Source organism: Polypterus senegalus, chromosome 1 (assembly GCF_016835505.1).
Source record: "Polypterus senegalus isolate Bchr_013 chromosome 1, ASM1683550v1, whole genome shotgun sequence".
Taxonomy (NCBI): Eukaryota; Metazoa; Chordata; class Cladistia; order Polypteriformes; family Polypteridae; genus Polypterus; species Polypterus senegalus.
In genome coordinates, this window is record NC_053154.1 from 165,851,827 (window position 1) to 165,870,285 (window position 18,459).

General features: G+C 39.5%; 1 protein-coding gene and 6 non-coding genes across 8 annotated transcripts in view; 4 read left to right on the top strand and 3 right to left on the bottom strand.

The window, feature by feature from the left end:
- Positions 1-1,275: 1,275 nt before the first annotated feature.
- Positions 1,276-1,347, top strand: trnap-agg. Its single transcript has one exon. It is a non-coding gene; the product is annotated as a tRNA-Pro (tRNA).
- A 393-nt stretch (positions 1,348-1,740) lies between these two features.
- trnai-aau lies at positions 1,741-1,814 on the bottom strand. Its single transcript has one exon. It is a non-coding gene; the product is annotated as a tRNA-Ile (tRNA).
- A 1,231-nt stretch (positions 1,815-3,045) lies between these two features.
- On the top strand, positions 3,046-3,117 carry trnap-ugg. Its single transcript has one exon. It is a non-coding gene; the product is annotated as a tRNA-Pro (tRNA).
- Positions 3,118-4,046: 929 nt separating this feature from the next.
- Positions 4,047-4,120, bottom strand: trnai-aau. Its single transcript has one exon. It is a non-coding gene; the product is annotated as a tRNA-Ile (tRNA).
- A 544-nt stretch (positions 4,121-4,664) lies between these two features.
- Positions 4,665-4,736, top strand: trnap-ugg. The gene has a single exon. It is a non-coding gene; the product is annotated as a tRNA-Pro (tRNA).
- A 312-nt stretch (positions 4,737-5,048) lies between these two features.
- trnai-aau lies at positions 5,049-5,122 on the bottom strand. The gene has a single exon. It is a non-coding gene; the product is annotated as a tRNA-Ile (tRNA).
- A 7,705-nt stretch (positions 5,123-12,827) lies between these two features.
- Positions 12,828-18,459, top strand: part of LOC120534601 (kyphoscoliosis peptidase-like) — a 58,953-nt gene continuing 53,321 nt past the window's right edge. For both annotated transcript variants that reach the window (XM_039762193.1, XM_039762201.1), the window contains exon 1: positions 12,828-12,907. The gene's annotated coding sequence lies outside the window, so the exon portion shown is untranslated. The remainder of the gene's footprint in view (positions 12,908-18,459) is intronic.

Sequence of the window (18,459 nt, forward strand, 5' to 3'; positions counted from 1 at the left end):
AAATTAACACTGTAGGTGTGAAATTAACACTTTGGATTTTGCTGTGAAGGCTGTCTGAAAGGCATTTAAAGATTTTTGTCCAGAATGATGTTAATTTGATGCAGGCCCAAAACATGTAACCCAGTGAGTCTGGAACTTGATTGCAGCGTTCGCAGGTTGGATCATGCCCTGGAAACATTTTGGACAATTTTAAGCGAGACAGATGTGCTCGATATATAATTTTGAGTTGAATAATTTTATGCTTTGCACATTTGGAGCTCAAGTGGATTCTCTGCATTTCTACCTTCCACACCTTTTCTGAGATGTTGAGGGAAAGATCCTTTTCCCATTGTCCTTTTGGATCTTTGAAAGGGAGGGACTGTAAAATTGTTTTATATATTGCAGAAATGCTGTCTGAGTCCTCGAAACTGAGCAATATTTTTTCCAGCATAGAGGAAGGAGGGAGATGAGGAAAATTGGGCAGGTTCTATTTAACAAAATTTCTAATTTGAAGATACTGAAAGATATTTTTTAAACAATATTTTCATCTATCTATCTATCTATCTATCTATCTATCTATCTATCTATCTATCTATCTATCTATCTATCTATCTATCTAAAAGAGAGCTCTGCATTTAAAGCTATAGTATAAAGAGAAATATTTTAAAATGTCTTATAAAATTTCTATTGCTATGCTTTTCAGAAAAAAAGAAAAAAGTCCAGCTAATTAAAATTAGCCCAATTATTATCACAGATTGTGAACCTGGACCGAATCTGGGAAGCCCTGCAGTGGATACTAAACGGTTCTCCCTCCACAGCGGCCTGATTTATATAAATAATACTAACAGGAAAAGCCATCCCATTCTCCATCTAAAACCGTGTATGCGGTGTAATTATTCTGTCTAACGATCTCTAGAAGACGGTCCCGTTTCAAAAGCCCTTGCTGTCAACATCGGACACAACCCAAGCCCATCGCTAATACACCGACTGTGCATTGTTAAGAAAAAAAAAAACACAATAGGGGGTGCTCGTGTCCCGAATAATGAAAGTTACATATCTGTTTTGTTAGCAATCAATAAAACAATACAACAAAATGAAATTCTGCGCTACATTCAGAGATCTCGGTAAGGCTTATTCCTCAGTCCATCTGTGTGTTATTTTATGCTGGTGCGCGTCTACTGACTTTAGTATTAGCGCCCCAGAAAGGAATGTTTTTTTCAGATTTGTCTGCAATTTAGAATAGAAAAAAACACAACTGTTGTTATAGATAACTATTCGTATATGATTTACTTAACTGGCTCGTTGGTCTAGGGGTATGATTCTCGCTTAGGGTGCGAGAGGTCCCGGGTTCAAATCCCGGACGAGCCCTTCTTCTGCTACATTCATACATTTTTTCTTCTCGATCTTTATGCCGATAAAATAATAGAAATGATTAAAGCTGCCTGTTTTACGTTGCCATAGCATCCCATACTATGTGCAGATCACTGCATTCCAGAATACAAAGGCTAATTTTACTTAAAAGTGTGTATGTGTGCGATTCCACATCCTTAGATGCAGTGGCGACCCTTGTCAGCAGTAGGGAGCCGTTTCTGATCAACGATACACATAAACTTTGGAAAGTACTGTGATGTTAATAATGTAAGGTGCGAAACACCATCTCAGAAATTGCGAAGAGTGGAACAAATGCGAATTTACAAGAAGGCTCCAAAACCACTCACCGTATATAATTTGAGTATCTTATTCCATATTGCGGCTAAATTATGGCCCGTACGGGGATCGAACCCGCGACCTTGGCGTTATTAGCACCACGCTCTAACCAACTGAGCTAACCGGCCACGATGGATGATATACTGGGATATCGAGAAAAGAGTTAAGCATTTATTGAAAGAAAGCGAATAATACTGAGATCACAGATGATACTACAATGAAAAAGACACAACTTACCTGCCCAGTAACTAGTCAGAGGATATCACAAGAGGGTCGAGCCCTTCTCGAACAGCCGCACGAAGTGGCACAACGGTGGCTCCGAATTCCCGCTAAGCTTATGGACGCAGAACAGACCGCGAGTGCCTCGAAAATTCTTCTTGAGTGTACTGCAAAGCGCTAAATCCACGGAAATCGTGGAAGTGTAGTGTTAATTTATTTTCTGTCAGACTGACTTTCACCCTGCGTTTTGAACTTGTGGACATTTGAAATTTGAATTTGATTGTCCTTTAAATACTACTTTCCAACAATAGTTATTAACCAGATAATCTCCTTAATACAATGATGCAAACATAAATCTCACAACAGCAAAGGCACGTTTAAACAAATGATGACTTAAACAAGGTGTTGTTACAAAATCAGCTATAAACAATTCGTACAAACGTGACCCCGATATGGGCTTGCGAGTTCGTGATAAACACGAGGCTTCTCGGAGTAGCTATGTCACGTTGAATAAAAAAGATGAATGCTTCTCCCACCCTGAAAGGAAAAGAATATTAAGATAAGTCTAAGTATGAACTTTAATATTCCGTCCATAAATGACAGCACTACAACTAGTACAACTTTTACATTATTTCGTGTGTTCTGATGGACCCTTAAGATGTCGTTGGCGATATACAGCAGGACCCTTCCCGTAGTCGTTAAGGTTAGAAGGGGAGGAGTCAAGTGGAGAAGTCGGAGACTGCGTGAAGCGCGTGGAAAATACGAGGAAAGGAAGCACTTACCTGATTAACAGAAGCATTTAGAAGAATCCACTTCGCTAAACACCTTCGGGGTAGCGCGGGGTGCTCGGGGAAACTCCTGAAGGATCCTGGTATAGATTAACTCATTGATTTGAGGAACGACAGAGATTTTGCTTCGACTGGACTCAGAAAAGGTAGAGAGCGACATTTGGGTTGTCGTAGGAGCGAAGTCTCACTAGAGGAGCAGCGTGAGGCGGAGCTCTGCCGAGAATATTGGCTTAGGTTTGGTCACTGTAGAAAAAAATGACATTGGCAAAAAAGTTAATTTCATTTTACCGCGTCACCAAAATACAATTACACTTATGGTCTTCAAGGAAAACAGAAAACTGTATTTACAGTTGGCTCGTTGGTCTAGGGGTATGATTCTCGCTTTGGGTGCGAGAGGTCCCGGGTTCAAATCCCGGACGAGCCCAATTTTACATATCATTTACGTCAATTATCCTGTACAGGTATTTGTTTAATAGGGTTTCAGAACAGAACAATACACAACTTAAAATTGCGTCCACCATGAGTGAAATTCGAACCCAATCAAGGTCACTCAAGGACAAGAACTTAAAACCACCCAGTTAAAGCTGCGCAGTTCTACCAAAGGGTGTGTTCTTTGTATCATGCTAGTTTAGCACAATACGGGAAATATATATTATCAAATCTTTTTTAAAGTAATAAGATGTTTCACGGAATGTGCAAAATGTCATACAATGCCTCCTGGTGGTTTATTCACGTTTTAGTATTCTATACTTAGTCACGGCATTGTTATGTTTCAACGTGTTTCAGCATCAAGGACGGAACCGTAACAATACAAACGAGGAGGATTATCGTCAGCCTTCCTTCTCCACCGGGATTTGCAAACATCACATCGGTCATCTGTTCTGAGATATTGGAAGAGATGGGAGCGGTCCTTCACACTGCTGTATTCTGTTCAGATGCAAATCTTTATAAAGATGTCTATAATGGAAGGCAGATTGGTCTCAGTGATCTTTTTTGCTGTGTGCACTGTTGTTGGACCTTGTAATTGTGGCTGTGAAAGTGGTGTGCGAGTGGTGATAATGTAGTATCCTCAGATAACACGGGTAACCGCAGTGCACAATTTAAACATCTAGAACAATTCGGTATAATACAGGCATATTATGTGGAAAAATAAACAGCAAAAATGACAATAATTACGCTTTTTGTTCAAATAGTAACTACGTAATCATGTTACAAATTGTTTTTATTCTGTAACTTCGGGATTAATAAAGTTTCCTTGTTCTGATTTAAGGAAGCACGGTGGGTTTACCATCAATTTTTTTTGCCCTTAACGTAGCATTATTAAAGACCACTAACAACGAAATCAATAGAAAATGGCCCGTACGGGGATCGAACCCGCGACCTTGGCGTTATTAGCACCACGCTCTAACCAACTGAGCTAACCGGCCACCTGTCAAAGCCCCCTGGTAGGTCCACTTTCCTAAAATGCTCAAATATTATTTTTGTAAGTGTTTCAGTTTGTATTATAACTTTATCACAACTTTTTTTTTATTAAATGAATACAATTTCGCTTTTGTGTCTCTCAACAATATAGTTTAGTATGCTAGACCATAATTGAGCAAAACTGCAAAAAATCTGATTCCGGGAATTATTTCTGAGAAAGCCGTATTTAGAGTTTTGTGAATATTAAAATGTCATTTGTATTTTTTGACATTATTTCTACAACAATCATGACATCCTCAGTTTAACACATGTACAATTTGGCAAAAAGATTTAAATTAGCTCCTTTTCTTAATGACGTGTTCCTTATCGAAGCGCTAACAGTCAGCAAGAGCAGTCTGCGGCGGCCGGAACAGATCTGAATTGAGAGGGCAGGGGGACTGGTTATTAAATGTTTTAGAACTCATTCATCAACATTATTTAAAATATTTATTAAAACAAAACTTTGGACATAAATACTTATATTTAGAAGATGAGAAACTGCATTGTAGCGGCTCGTTGGTCTAGGGGTATGATTCTCGCTTTGGGTGCGAGAGGTCCCGGGTTCAAATCCCGGACGAGCCCGATTTTAGTCGGTGTTAAAAACTTACCGTTATTCACTACACATACATTAATACAGAAACACGTAAGTAATATCGTTGTCGAATTAAGATGCGACATCGGTCATCTTAATGAGCAGAGCCCCTTCTGGGCAGCGACGACAATTCTAAAGATTTATTATGAAAGTCATGCTATAAAATCATTTATGTTAAAAAGTTGTTGATTTCCAAAACGTTATTTGATGTAAATCACAGCTATTCAGTGTACTTGAAAAGAGTTTTGCAAATCTTGAGAAGTGACAAGATGCATGTCTCAGCCACCACAAACATAAAGTCTTGGCCCGTACGGGGATCGAACCCGCGACCTTGGCGTTATTAGCACCACGCTCTAACCAACTGAGCTAACCGGCCACACAGTAATCCGTGATTACTCCAATCTCATTTTTGGTAAATATAGATAAATGATTTATTATTCAGATGAATTCCAGTTGCACAGGTGAGCATTTATGCAATTGGCTTGCACTACGGAAAAGGAGCTTATAAGGTTATAGAGAAAGCTTAATAAGACGCAAGTTTCTACATGGTCGCGCATAATTTTTTTTTCTTGTCTAGAAATTCTTTTCCCAGTAGTCTTTACACGACTTTTTAAATCCTGAAACCGTATGAAAATAAGTGAGCACGATTTAAGTAAAAAAAAACAGCTAAACGCGTTCAAATGCCAGTTCTCTGCCCCTAGTGCCGCTGCTTTGCAGTAAAGCGATTGTGGGTTCGGTTCCTCCCTGTGTGGATAGCGTTTTGAGTACTGAGAAAAGCGCTAAATAAATGTAATATACAGTATCATTATTATTATTCTAATAGGCCGGAAGTGGTGCGGTGATTCATATATGCTCTACACATGCGCACAAAGTACGGGGCGGTGCTTCTACAGCAGGGCTAAGGATATCGGGCTCTTCAAATACTAATTCCTTTGGGCCAGATTTTCAAAACTACGAAATGTAGCCAGGCCAGACATTTTCAAAGGCTATTAAGCAATAGGTAATAAGAAATTTTAAACCAACACAAATGAATGTATTGAAAAAGAAGTAATGTTTATTCGTTGTTCACCTTTGAAATTTGGTCACATTTGACACAGGCACATGAAAGTTTCAACTGTACTGAATCTGAGGTATTAGCAAAACTTTTTATTCCACTTTTGAAATAAAAAAAAACATTTTGGTCATATGTGGCCTAGGCACATCTTCAAGTACCTAAAAACATAAACGTGCACAGTATTAGAAATAACATTTGTTTACCTTTTGAAACAAAATAAATATTTTGTTGATACATGACCCAGGCACATTGCAAAGTGCATTTAACTATATAAAAAAGAACTATCAGTGCCATCAAAGGTATCAGTACACAAACTCATAACAAGTGATAATAGTAACTAACACACCTGAACATTCTACTGCACACTGAGGGAACACAGGTTTGTTTTAAATCACCATATGAGTGATTAACAGTACCTTTCTTGTAAACACAAAGGAGGCGGTTTGTATACGTTGCATTTGGATTAAGTTTAGGGTACTGTGAAGGTATATAGAGGCCAAGAGTCCTAGCGCTACATGTTTTGTTTAATTGGTGAAAAAAACATAATATTTAAAATATGAAACTGATGGATCATTAAGTAGAATAATTCTTGACATTTCTATAGTACTTTATTCACTGCTCAAAGCACTTTGCAAATTTCACACAGGGAGGACCTAGGATGTAAACCCATGATCTTCTTATTGTGAGGTGGTGACACTTCCACTATCTCCAGGTGTACTTTACTGCATAATATTGTACTTGATAGTTTAAAATTTCAAACTCAGAATTTCCGAAATCGACGAATATTAAGCCCATTTTAATAATGAATGCTACATTCTACAAAAAGAGTTATGTATTCCCACAAAGCAATCATTGATTGATTGATTGAGTTTTAAAGAAAATTCCAAACCTTTTGTGTGTTTTCATCAGCTGAAGTCTTTCTAATTTGTTCTTTGCTTTGCGTGTCAGTGGTTGATTATTGTCCTTGTGATAGCCATGAATCTTGTTGTCATAATTCAACCCTAACCCTAAATCTAACCCTTCCTACATTTCGCAGCCACCTTGAATATAACACTGCCAGGGTAATTTCTGCCTCTTTCTAACTCTGTATTGTAATTAAAGAGTTCTTAAAGTAGATTGATGGATATTGGAATTGTTAATTTTGAGAATATATATTTCAAAAAACTAAATTAAATTATGGTGAATACATTTGCTTTTAAATTGTAAATAAGAAAACACATCATCACATTTCTTCATGTGTTATATTTGATTATATTACTTTTTAATCTTTTTTTTGTTATGGTAGGATTCAGAAATGGGAAACAAAACACAAAGATTGTATTATATGGAAACAGCTTTTGAAGCCATATACATGAATTATAGTAACAATTTCTGCATTATACATTTGATTTAAACTGATTCTTACCTGCTATCAACAAAAACATGCATAGCCAAGCAAAACCTTAGACTCACAATATAGCAGAGCTGATTACACTTCCTACTTAAACTAGTTATCAAAACATTCAGGGAATTGTTAAGCAGGTAGACAAGGCACATTTTCAGTCGCCAAGTACAATGATAAATATAACGGCTGTTTCAGCATGAACAGGATTTTTGTAAAATAAAACATCTTTGTAAAGACCCATTTTCTAAACATTACAAGAAAAGTCCTTTTCTTTTCTTTCCAGAAATGTTCTTCTTATTTCTCCAACATGTTTTGAACAATTTAATTTAAGATCAATTTACATTGTATTTAAAATGCTGTATAAATAATTTTTAAAGAACTCACAAAAGACAGAAAATAGTCAGGACTGCACTGTGGGTAGTGGTGTTGCCTTATAGCTCTTGGTGACCATATTAAAATCTTGGCATTGTCACTATAATAAGAACTCTAGGCAGTTTAGGTACATACATGAAGAATATTTCTGAAGTGCCTGTCATCATGGTGTTGATGTTGCTGCCTCAAAGCTGCTGAATCCATTCCCAGAAACAAGACAGTTTGCTGTGTTAGTGTGTTCATGAGAGAACCATGTGTAGGACTGATGTCCTGTTTGGGATTGGTTCCCACCTTGGCTTTGATGCTTCCAGGATATGCTCAGACTTCTAAATAAACACTTAAGTGGGTCCAAAGACTGGATGCAAAGGTAAAATAGTCTCAGGTCATCCAGGCTGAAATGTTAGGATTAAGGATATTTTTTTTTAATGTGTGGTTCAAAATAGATGGCAGTTATCTGACTGTATGTCCTCTGTTCAATCCGGCTAGTGTGCTTTCACTTTTACCCTTTGTTCGAATCCAGTTACTCCCTTAAAAATAAAGATGCCAAATGGGTTCCTCAGAGCAATGCCATAAAGTAATTATTTTTGGTCTCCAAAACAACCATCCACATGAAGGCTCAAGAAGAATTTTTTGTTTAGATCTGTAACAGGTTCTACAAATAGTGAAGAATATGTGATAAGAGGTTTATGAAATATATTAACTGTTTCATGGACTTGTTGCTGCATATGATGATATAGGATAAGTTTAGATTTGCTTAATCTCTTACTATACTGCTATAGGTAGCCTACCGTACATTAATGTTTTCTGTTTTGTCCACATATTTGGGACCTTTGCAAAACCCAAAGAACTGATTTCATATGCAAAGAATCCATTACAGAATGAAATGTTTTTTGTCAAGCTTTGGTTTTTGAGGAACCACAGTTCAGGTCAGGTTAGGTCAGGTTAAGGAGCATGCACTGGTACAGCTCGAGATCCTGGTTGGCAACCCCCCAAGCAGACACGCGGTCCAGTTCTACTCTTCGGAAATGACCATCTATCTGCTGCAGCCAGATATTACATGGGAATCTCCTTGGCCTGGTCCAGCTCCTTGGGTCCTCAGCAATGAGAATTCTGCAAGCCAGATCACCCTCATGGAATTGTGCCACATGGCTGTAGTGTAATAACAGGCTTTCTCACGATGCAGGTAATGTGCTTCATTCGGGAACTCCATCAGCAGCCACTCATTCGACACAAAGTCAAACCAGTCATATCAATGGATTCTCCAAAGAGACATAGTACTGAAGGAGTCCAGTCTTCATCTCAGGTCACTGGATAGAGTCCATGTATTGTAAACATATAGCAAAACAGGTAGCACCAGGACTCTAAAAACTTGGACTTGATCCTTTTGCAAAGATATTAGAAGCTCCACATGCTGCTGTTGAGGTAAGTAAACCTCTCGACAAGGTCGACACTGTCTCCGCAGACAGACACACTGCAGATGGCGGATGCTCAAGAGGTCATTAAAGGCCTGGATATTGGCTTTTATCCAGGACACTTGCAAGCCCAGACACTCAGACACCTTGCTCAGTTTCTCAAGAGCCCTTATCAGAGCCTCCATTGACACTGTGAACATCACAACATCATTGGCAAAGTCAAGAGCAGTGAATCTCTCTTCACCAACAGATGCCCCATACCCACTGAACCACATAACCCTGCCCAACACCCAACCCATGCAAGCATTGAACAGAGTAGGAGCAAGAACACACCCCTGACAAACCTCAGAATCAAATGGGAAAAATGCAGAGGTTCTGAATCCACTCTGCAAAGCACTCACAGTAACAGTGTACAGGCTGGCCATTATATCCAGCAACCTCGAGGGGATCCCACAAAGTCTTAGGATGTCTCACAGAGCAGCTTGATCAACTGAGGCAAAAGCTTTACAAAAACCTACAATGGCTGCAAAGAAACTCTGGCGATATTTGCGTTTATACTCCATGAGAACCCTCAGTGCCAGGATGCGGTTGATGGTAGACTTGTTAGGTGTAAAAACAGACTGTTCTGGTCACTGGTAGGTGAGCATTTGATCACAGATTGTACTGACTCTAGCAAGGATCTTACCTGCCACCAAGAGCAATGTTATTCCCCTGTAGTTGCCTCAATCCAGGCGATGACCCTTTCCTTTCCAGATAAGGATGACAAGTCCTGTTTTCCAGGCAGTTGGAATGATGCCAGTCTCCCAAATGGAACCAAAGATTGCTTGCAATAACAGGAGGATAGCTTTTCCTCCTTCTCTACCTTAAGCTGGTTCATCACCTGTGCAATCTCAGTGAGTCTGGGTGGTTTACAGCTAATTGAAGGATAATGGGTCAAGAACCGTGGACCCAGAGATGTCCATTGTCCTATTGGGAGGATCATCTTTAAACAGCTGCTCAAAGTAGCCAGCCCGGTGGGTCACAATTGCAGTGTCATCAGTAAGGACTGTTCCATCAGCCACCCTGACTACAACTCTCTGAGGAACAGATTCAGATGTGTGTAATGCAGATGTGTGTAATGCTTTGATTCCTTTATAAGCAGGATGTGGGTCGCTGGACCATAGATAGTGTGTCACTTGCTCAAGGATTCCTCTAACAAACGCCTCCTTATCTGACCTCAGAGTTCTTGCAGCCATCCTTCTCAGTTCCTGGTGCAGGCCGGTGTTGCCATCAAGCCATGCACTGTGATTCCTCTTGATGATATCCAGGGTGCCCTGCGAGATGAAACCTTCCTTCTGGGAGCACTGGTAACACCAACACAACCCTCAGCAACCTTAAGGGTCTTGTCATGTAAGGTCTCCCTCATCAAATTACTATCAGCAGCTGTGCCCAAACCTGTAAGATCCTCACACAAACTGTGTGCAAACCCTTTAGAAACAGCCTGATCTTGGAGTCTGGCCAGGTCCAGCCTCATTTTCCTAGTAGCATACTGGACCTAAGCTTAATCTTCAGAGTAGCAACAACAAGTCTGTGGTCAGAATTCACAAACTGGGCACATCTGTAGACCCTGTAGTTTTGTAAGAGCCTCCACTGTCTGTCCACAAGGATGTGATTGATCTCCTTCCCTGCACCACCAGTATTGGAGTACCAAGTCCAACAATGAGGTTCAGGGCACTGGAACCAGGATCCAATAATCTGCAGCCCCTGACCTTTTGCAAAGTCAAGGAACATGGAGCCACTTTCAGCATGGTCTCCAGACCCATGGGGACCGACACATTCCTCATAGCCAGCCCTGCTAGTGCCAGTGGTTGCATTGAAGTCACCCATGACCAGAGGAGTGTCACCTCATGGGCACCCATCAACCACCGAGCGAAGCTGCAAATAAAATGTCTCCCTCACCAAGACATCACTCACTGTGGTCAGAATATACACTGAGACAATAAACAAGGCACACAGCGGGTGCCTTAATCTGAGTCTCATAATACGCTTGTTGAAAGGAGTGACTTCGAAGGAGCCAATCCACCATAGCAACAACCACTCCCTGAAAATGACAGCCTTCAGAGCGACCAGAAAAATAAAATATACCCACCTACAGAGATCTGGCCAGTCTCAGGTCTACCTAACTCAGAGAGTGCTGCCACTGAAATGTGGAGTTTATGAACCTCCTCCAACAGCAGAGGAAGATGATCATCATGCTGGAGAGACAAGACATTCCACGCACCTACCCAAATGGGCTGCCTCAAATTGGGACATGAGTGCTGACATGCAGGGGGCGATGCCTCGGCATCACACCAGTTCTGATCCCTGAAATGCCTGACCCCATTGGCTGGATTGCCACCAACCCCCATGACTTCCCTGCAAGTTGGAAGACCGCTTACAGGGCTGGATGCAGTTTAACACCATACCCATGTGTGTCTTTTTTATGCAGATAGCAGAAGGAGGTCAGAATCTTATTTTATCATCCTGCAATCCTTTACCTTGTAGCCAATCACAAACTTGGTCCGTAATACATCTACTCCCTTAAAAACACTGGTTCTTTAATAGCACTTTTTGGTTCTTTACTGGGTTGTGTGGTTCCTCAAAGAACTACTAGTTGACAAGGTGCCATTTCATTCTGGGAAGGGTTATTTGTGTTTTGAAAAACTACCTAATATGTAAAAAAAATCTGAAATGTGTAATGTATGGTAGGTTGCAAAACACTAACAGATTAAGAAAACCTGGACTTAGCCTGTGTTACTGGAAATATGGAGCAGCAAGAGTCATTTTAAAATCATGACCCACTCGTTTTTCACAAAAACTTTCTTACCATCTGTTCATGGTTATTTACTGTGTGGAGTCCATTACAGGTCTAAATAAAGAAAGGTTCTTCTGGGACTTTCATGTGAATGGTTTCATTATAGCATTGCTTAATAGAGTGTACAAATAAGATTACAGTAACTGCCAGTTGTTTCTACCACCATTTCATTTACTCCTCCATTTTATACACTTACTTTGCCAATAGGATTTATTTATTTTGCCTTCTTCCTTTATCCAGTTTTGGATTGCAGTAATATCTGTTATGGGGGCGTATGATTTCAAATCAATTGTTTAACACAGTGCTTATCTTTTATTATAGTGGAGTTCACTTACGTTTAGGGGAATATAAGCACGTATATTCTGGCCGGGTCTGTGCCACTATCACACAGTCCAACTCCTAACGGTATCAAATGATATTTCCACCAAATGATACTGACAAAGTGAGAAGCGTGTAATCTACTCCTAAATGAAATATCTGTTACACTATATCCTTTCAAATCTGAATGTCTTTTAAGGAAGGTTCATAACTGGAAGGAAGACATTCGTTTTGCTCTGGACTTTAGACCTTTTTGTCAGCACAGCATTTTGCGACATTCTGTACATACCGGATAGAATGTATAAAATCCTTTAAAACAATCCAGGAAGTAAAAAATGCCCGTCTTATCACTTCACCTATTAATGACAACAACGTGTATTAACCTTTCAGCATACTGTAAATGCTGCACTTTTAACTTATCTTTAATTATTCCTTTGTAATTGAAACCATAGAAGAGTTGTAATGTCTTTTGATGTGTCGAAATGATGAAATATGACTGCTCAGGTGTGTACATCTCTTTAACCGCCAGCTCACCTATCCGAGAAATGCTGGGGTGGAGCAGAGCAGCTCTTGTAAGTCACGGACTTTTACAAGTTCCTTATAGCTATTTGCTTATCTCCACTCAGGTATAAAGCTCGTCTTACCACAAAGGGTCCCTCTGTCGCCGTGGACACAATATGTAAATTAGACAGCCTTACTTTAAGCGCTCTTCGTGTCAGAGGCGTTATAAGGAAGTGATGCGACCTGTTAGACTGACAGCAGCTGATCAGCGAGTTGCCCGAAACAGGGTAAGTTACTTTTTATATCCGAAAAGAATACAAATCACTGCGGAGAGGCGCAAAGTCAGGTAACTGTTCAGAAAACCTAAGCTGGCGTGCGTGGAAAATAAAAACACTGCGTGCGATTTTTAGACATTCGTCCAGTTAGAAGAGCTTCGATAAACTTCAGTTAGGATTCGGTCAGAAACTTTTCATAAACGTTATCAGATATTCCAAGGGACCCTTTGCTGCCTAGACCAAGCTAACATTTACTATCTTGGTGTCTAAAAGACTGTATTACTTTATTTATATTCTGTAACATCTCCTTCTTGATAAGTTTATAAAAAAACTGTCATTTATTCACTTGCGTTTATTCCAGTAGAGAGTCACAACAGGCGGAGTCAGTCGGATTCAATACGTTTCTAATTTTTTGCAAGGGACACATTTCTCCACCAACACTTAACTCAGTCATACAGAGAATTTGTCACTTAACACATATTGTACAGAAAAAAAAACGGAGAAACCTTAGTCAATTTGTTGTCCAAAAATGAACCTGCACATCTTTCAGATGTTCCATGAAATCCACGCAGGCCAATTGGTTAGATCTCAATGGGAAAAAAATCCTGCTGGATGTCTATACCGATATGGACTGGATAATGTATTAGGAACAAAAGGATGCCACATTGTTTGATGGAAATGAAAATTATCAGCCTACAGAGAGCTGAATTCAAAGACACCCAGAAAATGAAAGTGAAAAAATGATGTGGCAGTCTAGACCATTTTACTGAAATTTATTTGCAGCAGCTCAAAATCATACTGAGTAGTTTATATGGCCCCCACATGCTTGTATGTATGCCTGACAACGTCGGGGTCATACTTGTAATGAGACAATGGATGCTATCCCATGGGATCTTCTCTCAGATCTGGACCAGGGCATCACTGAGCTCCTGGACAGTCTGAGGTGCAATCTAGTGGTGTCAGATGGACCAAAACATAATGTCCCAGAGGTGTTATATTGAATTTAGGTCAGGCAAGTGTGGGGGCCAGTCAATGGTATCAATTCCTTCATCATCCAGGAACTGCCTGCATACTCTCACCACATGAGGGCGGGCATTGTCGTGCACCAGGAGGAACCCAGCACAGGGTCTGACAATGGGTCCAAGGATTTCATCCTGATACCTAATGGGAGTCTAGGTGCCGTTGTCCAGCTGGTAGAGGTCTGTGTGGTCCTACATGGATATGCCTCCTCAGACCATCACTGACCCACCACCAAACCAGTCTTGCTGAATGATGTTACAGGCAGCATAACATTCTCCACGGCTTCTCCAGACCCTTACACATCTGTCACATGTGCTCAGGGTGAACCTACTCTTATCTGTGAAAAGCACAGTGCGCTAGTGGTGGACCTGCCAATTCTGATATTCTATGGCAAATGGCAATTGAGCTCCATGGTGCCAGGCAGTGAGCACAGGACCCACTAGTGTACGTTGGGCCCTTAGTCCACCCTTAAGATGTCTGTTTCTGATTGTTTGGTCAGAGACATTCACACTAGTGGCCTGCTGGAGGTCATTTTGTAGGGCTATGGCAGTGCTCATCCTGTACCTGTTTGCCCAAAGGAGAAGATACACGTCTTGCTGATGATTTAAGGACCTTATACAGACCTGTCCAGCTCTCATGGAGTAACTGCTTGTCTCCTGAAATCTCCTCCATGCCCTTGAGACTGTGCTGGGAGTCACAGCAATCCTTCTGGCAATGATACGTATTGATGTGCCATCCTGGAGAAGTTGGACTACCTGTGCAACCTCTGTAGGGTCCATGTATCGCCTGATGCTACCAATAGTGACATTGACCATAGCCAAATGCAAAACTAGTGAAAGAGCAGTCAGAAAAGATGAGGAGGAAAAAATGTCAGTGGCCTCCACCTGTTAAACCATTCCTGTTTTGGGGGTCATCTCATTGTTGCCCCTCTAGTGCACCTGTTGTTAATTTCATTAACATCAAAGCAGCTGAAACTGATTAACAACACCCTCTGCTACTTAACTGACCAGATCTATCCCAGAAGTTTCATTGATTTGATGCTATACTCTAATTAAAAAGTGTTCCTTTAATTTTTTTGAGCAGCTTATATATACAAAGAACAACATAAAGATACTGTTTCTTAGATTTTAAAATGATAAACATTAATTGTGAAATTTGCTTTGTTTTTATAGTCCATCCATCTGTATTACGGGCATGGACCATGACTGTACCATTTTTAGCAGCCCTGGAATAGGGTTAGAAACAAAATCTAAATGAGTGATCATTGCATTGTAGAGCACACTTACACACACACACACACCACATTATTTTAAACCACACTGTATTTGAGCTGCCAATTACCCTAAAGCACACATCTTTTGGGTGTAATAGAGCATGTAGCAGCTACACTGGTAAACTGCACAGCCTCTCCATAGAAAGTGAACCGAATGAGATTTAAACCCAGATCCCTGGAGCTATAAAGCAGCAGGTCAAGTCACTGTACAAAATTAACACAATATTCTGTGCATAGTTAGACATTTTAAAATATTCAAATTAGTTTCAGAATATAAAAGTTATAAATTGTAATTAATTGCAGATTTGTGATAGAAATAGAGTTTCTCATAAATTTCCAATGCAATTTTATAGTACATTGGTCACCATTCAGGTTCCCTTTTCCCATCAAAAGACAAGAGGAAGAAAAGCAGAAAAGCATAATGATAAATGGGAAGTCAAAGGTTATTGCTGTAAAATGGGCACAACATTTTCAGCTTTTGAATCTGATCCACACTTTGTTTATTGAGTGTTGCATGATAACCTTGTTAGTAAAGAGCTGCCTTACTCTGAAACCCTGAAGAAGTTCTGAGTGGTCCTTCTTTGAGTTGTTAAGTATTTTAACGGGAGGTACATGATATTGTTCTTGTGAAATAACAATTGCTTTACAGTTATTTCAGTTAAACAAAATTTGTCAGGAAGCTAGTAAAATAGTGACAAATATAATTATACAGTTGTGAATATCAACAGAGTGAGGGAGGATGGTAGAGATGGACAGGAATCCGAGATTAGTCCTGGTGTTTCATTCATACTGGCCTACTACAATCAGCCAGATACCATCTGGTCCTGCATTATCTTCATAACACCCCAACCGCCTGCCACACACCACTACAATTTATCCACACACAGTGTCAAAGGTTTTTAGGGCCATTATCATCTCATATACTGTGAAAGTCTTACTTACATGTGCTAATCAACACCACGATCAGTGTTACCTCAGAACGTCTGTCTGTCTTATCTGAAATAATGACCTTACCTCAAAGTCAGAATTAACTTTAGAGAACACCAATCAATCTCAGTATCTTTGTTGGTTTCATGCATTAGTTCAGCTTCCTTCCCACATCTCAAAGACCTTACCTTAGGTTGTTTGTCAATTTCAAATAATCTCTATCACATTCATTATTGATTGTTAAGTAAATTAGTCCAGTATACTGTCTGACACTAAAGCACAGGTTATGCACATGATGTACTGCCCCCTTACTCTTTGTTACTCCTACAGTTGCTTTCTTCTCCTGCTGTATGACGGCTATGCTGTGCTGAGCTGCAGATGCTGCTGTTGGATGAACCCTTTACAAAAAATTAAGAATGCATGCAACTTTAACACATCTATTAAGTTAGGTTTTGGTACTAACTCAACCTCTGTTCACTGCTTGCTACCTAAAGCTAACTTCACTCCACACGTTTGAAAAGTGGTATCATTCTAAAATAAAGCATGTAATTGTTTGATACAACTTTATTACTACTGTGTTTTATAGGGAGGGAGGACATAGTTTGTTTATAAAAGTGTGACTAGCATTAATTATTTTTATTTAAGGTGTCATTTGCAGTGATACCAGGCTTGTAGTGTGTCTATTACCACTGGAGTTAGACTGAAGTTGTGAAAATTAGTGGAAACTGGCGTACAGAAATGTTATAATTTCTTTTCATGTACAATAAAGCCAGTTAACCCTGAGAGCTAGTTGAGGCATGTTCATTTCTTATTGCAAATTAATTTACTTAAGGCTGAAAAAAAATGCATTTATACAGGGGTGAGCAAAAGTAGGTTTACAGTTGTGAGCATGCAAGGCCAGCTATTTGAGCATTTACAAGATTGCACCTAAGTGCACTGTGCCATTGTGGCATTCCTTTGAGTTAATAAAGTAAATAAAGGTATTGAGTTAATAAAGTTATTGTAATAATCCTAACCTGCATGTCTTTTTCCATACGAACAACTGTAAACCTACTTTTGCCCATCCCTGCATAATAATGCACATTACCTACATTGTCGGGGAATGTCAGGTATGGCACTATGGCCATGTGGTGCGTTTCCCTGAGGGTGATCTGGCTCATAAGATACTCATTGTGGGGGACCCGAGTGGCTGGACCAGGCCAAGGGGTTGCCCACGTAACACCTGGCTGCGGCAGATAGAGGGTCATTTCCAGAGGGTGGGACTGGACCGTGTGTCTGCCTGGGGGGGTTGCAAACTGGGATCCCGAGTTGTTTCATCATGTAGTGGGTGCAGCAACGCCAAATAAATAAATTTTACCTCATATACATGTAGCAAATGCCCTGCAGTGATGAGCCTTCATTTTTGGGGCCCTGAAGGTTGAATTGTTATGGGAGCCCATATGCAACCTGCATTGCAACCACTGTTCCAAAAACACAATAGGCTTAGGCTAATCTAACACTATTTCACCTTTATTATTTGCCTTACTTTTCTGAATGTAAAATTTCGTTTTTGAGTAGGCATAATTAAAATATGGCATTCTTATTAGTACTTTTTAAAAAAAACTTCCTGTCTAGATTTCTATCATGAGTGCTGTCACGTTGAGAAGGCAATCACAATGCTAATGCCATTTCAAAGAAGATAATTTTACTACGTTTTCATTCTTACTGTATTTAAATTGCAGACAGGCAAAATTTTTATTATTTATTGTAATAGTATTTATTATTTATATTATTTAGTACATATTAAGATTTCATAAGATTATATATGTTAATAACAAGTTACTGAAATGTTGTCCTTTACTATGACCACAAACAACAAAATTTGCTTTCATTTTTTTCATTAAGGCAAGCCTAAGATAAATCATTAAATGAAAGTTTAAATTTCTGTCATGAATATTAATAGTGTTTTAAATAATTTTAATTTTTTCATATTAAATATACTTGGAATGAAACATCCCTAATTTTCATAGTTTTTTCATTTACAGCAAGGCTATGATACTGTGATACCTTTTCATTTTTACTTGATCTGTTCTTTTGTATTGAGTTACACTATATTATTATTATTATTTTTTAAATATCCCTTCTCATACAATAGACACCCAAAATTTTAAGCAATGTTGACAAAAGTTGCTTCGGGGGCCTTTTTGGGATTAGGTGCCTTGAAGCTTAAGCTTCATTAGCTTCATAGTAGATCTGGCTGATGGCGTGAATGAAAAGAGCTCTTGTCAAGGTTACCAGCAAATTGACTCAATTTGGGAATGAAAAGTTATATGAATACAGGCAAAAATGGTATAAATTTTCACTT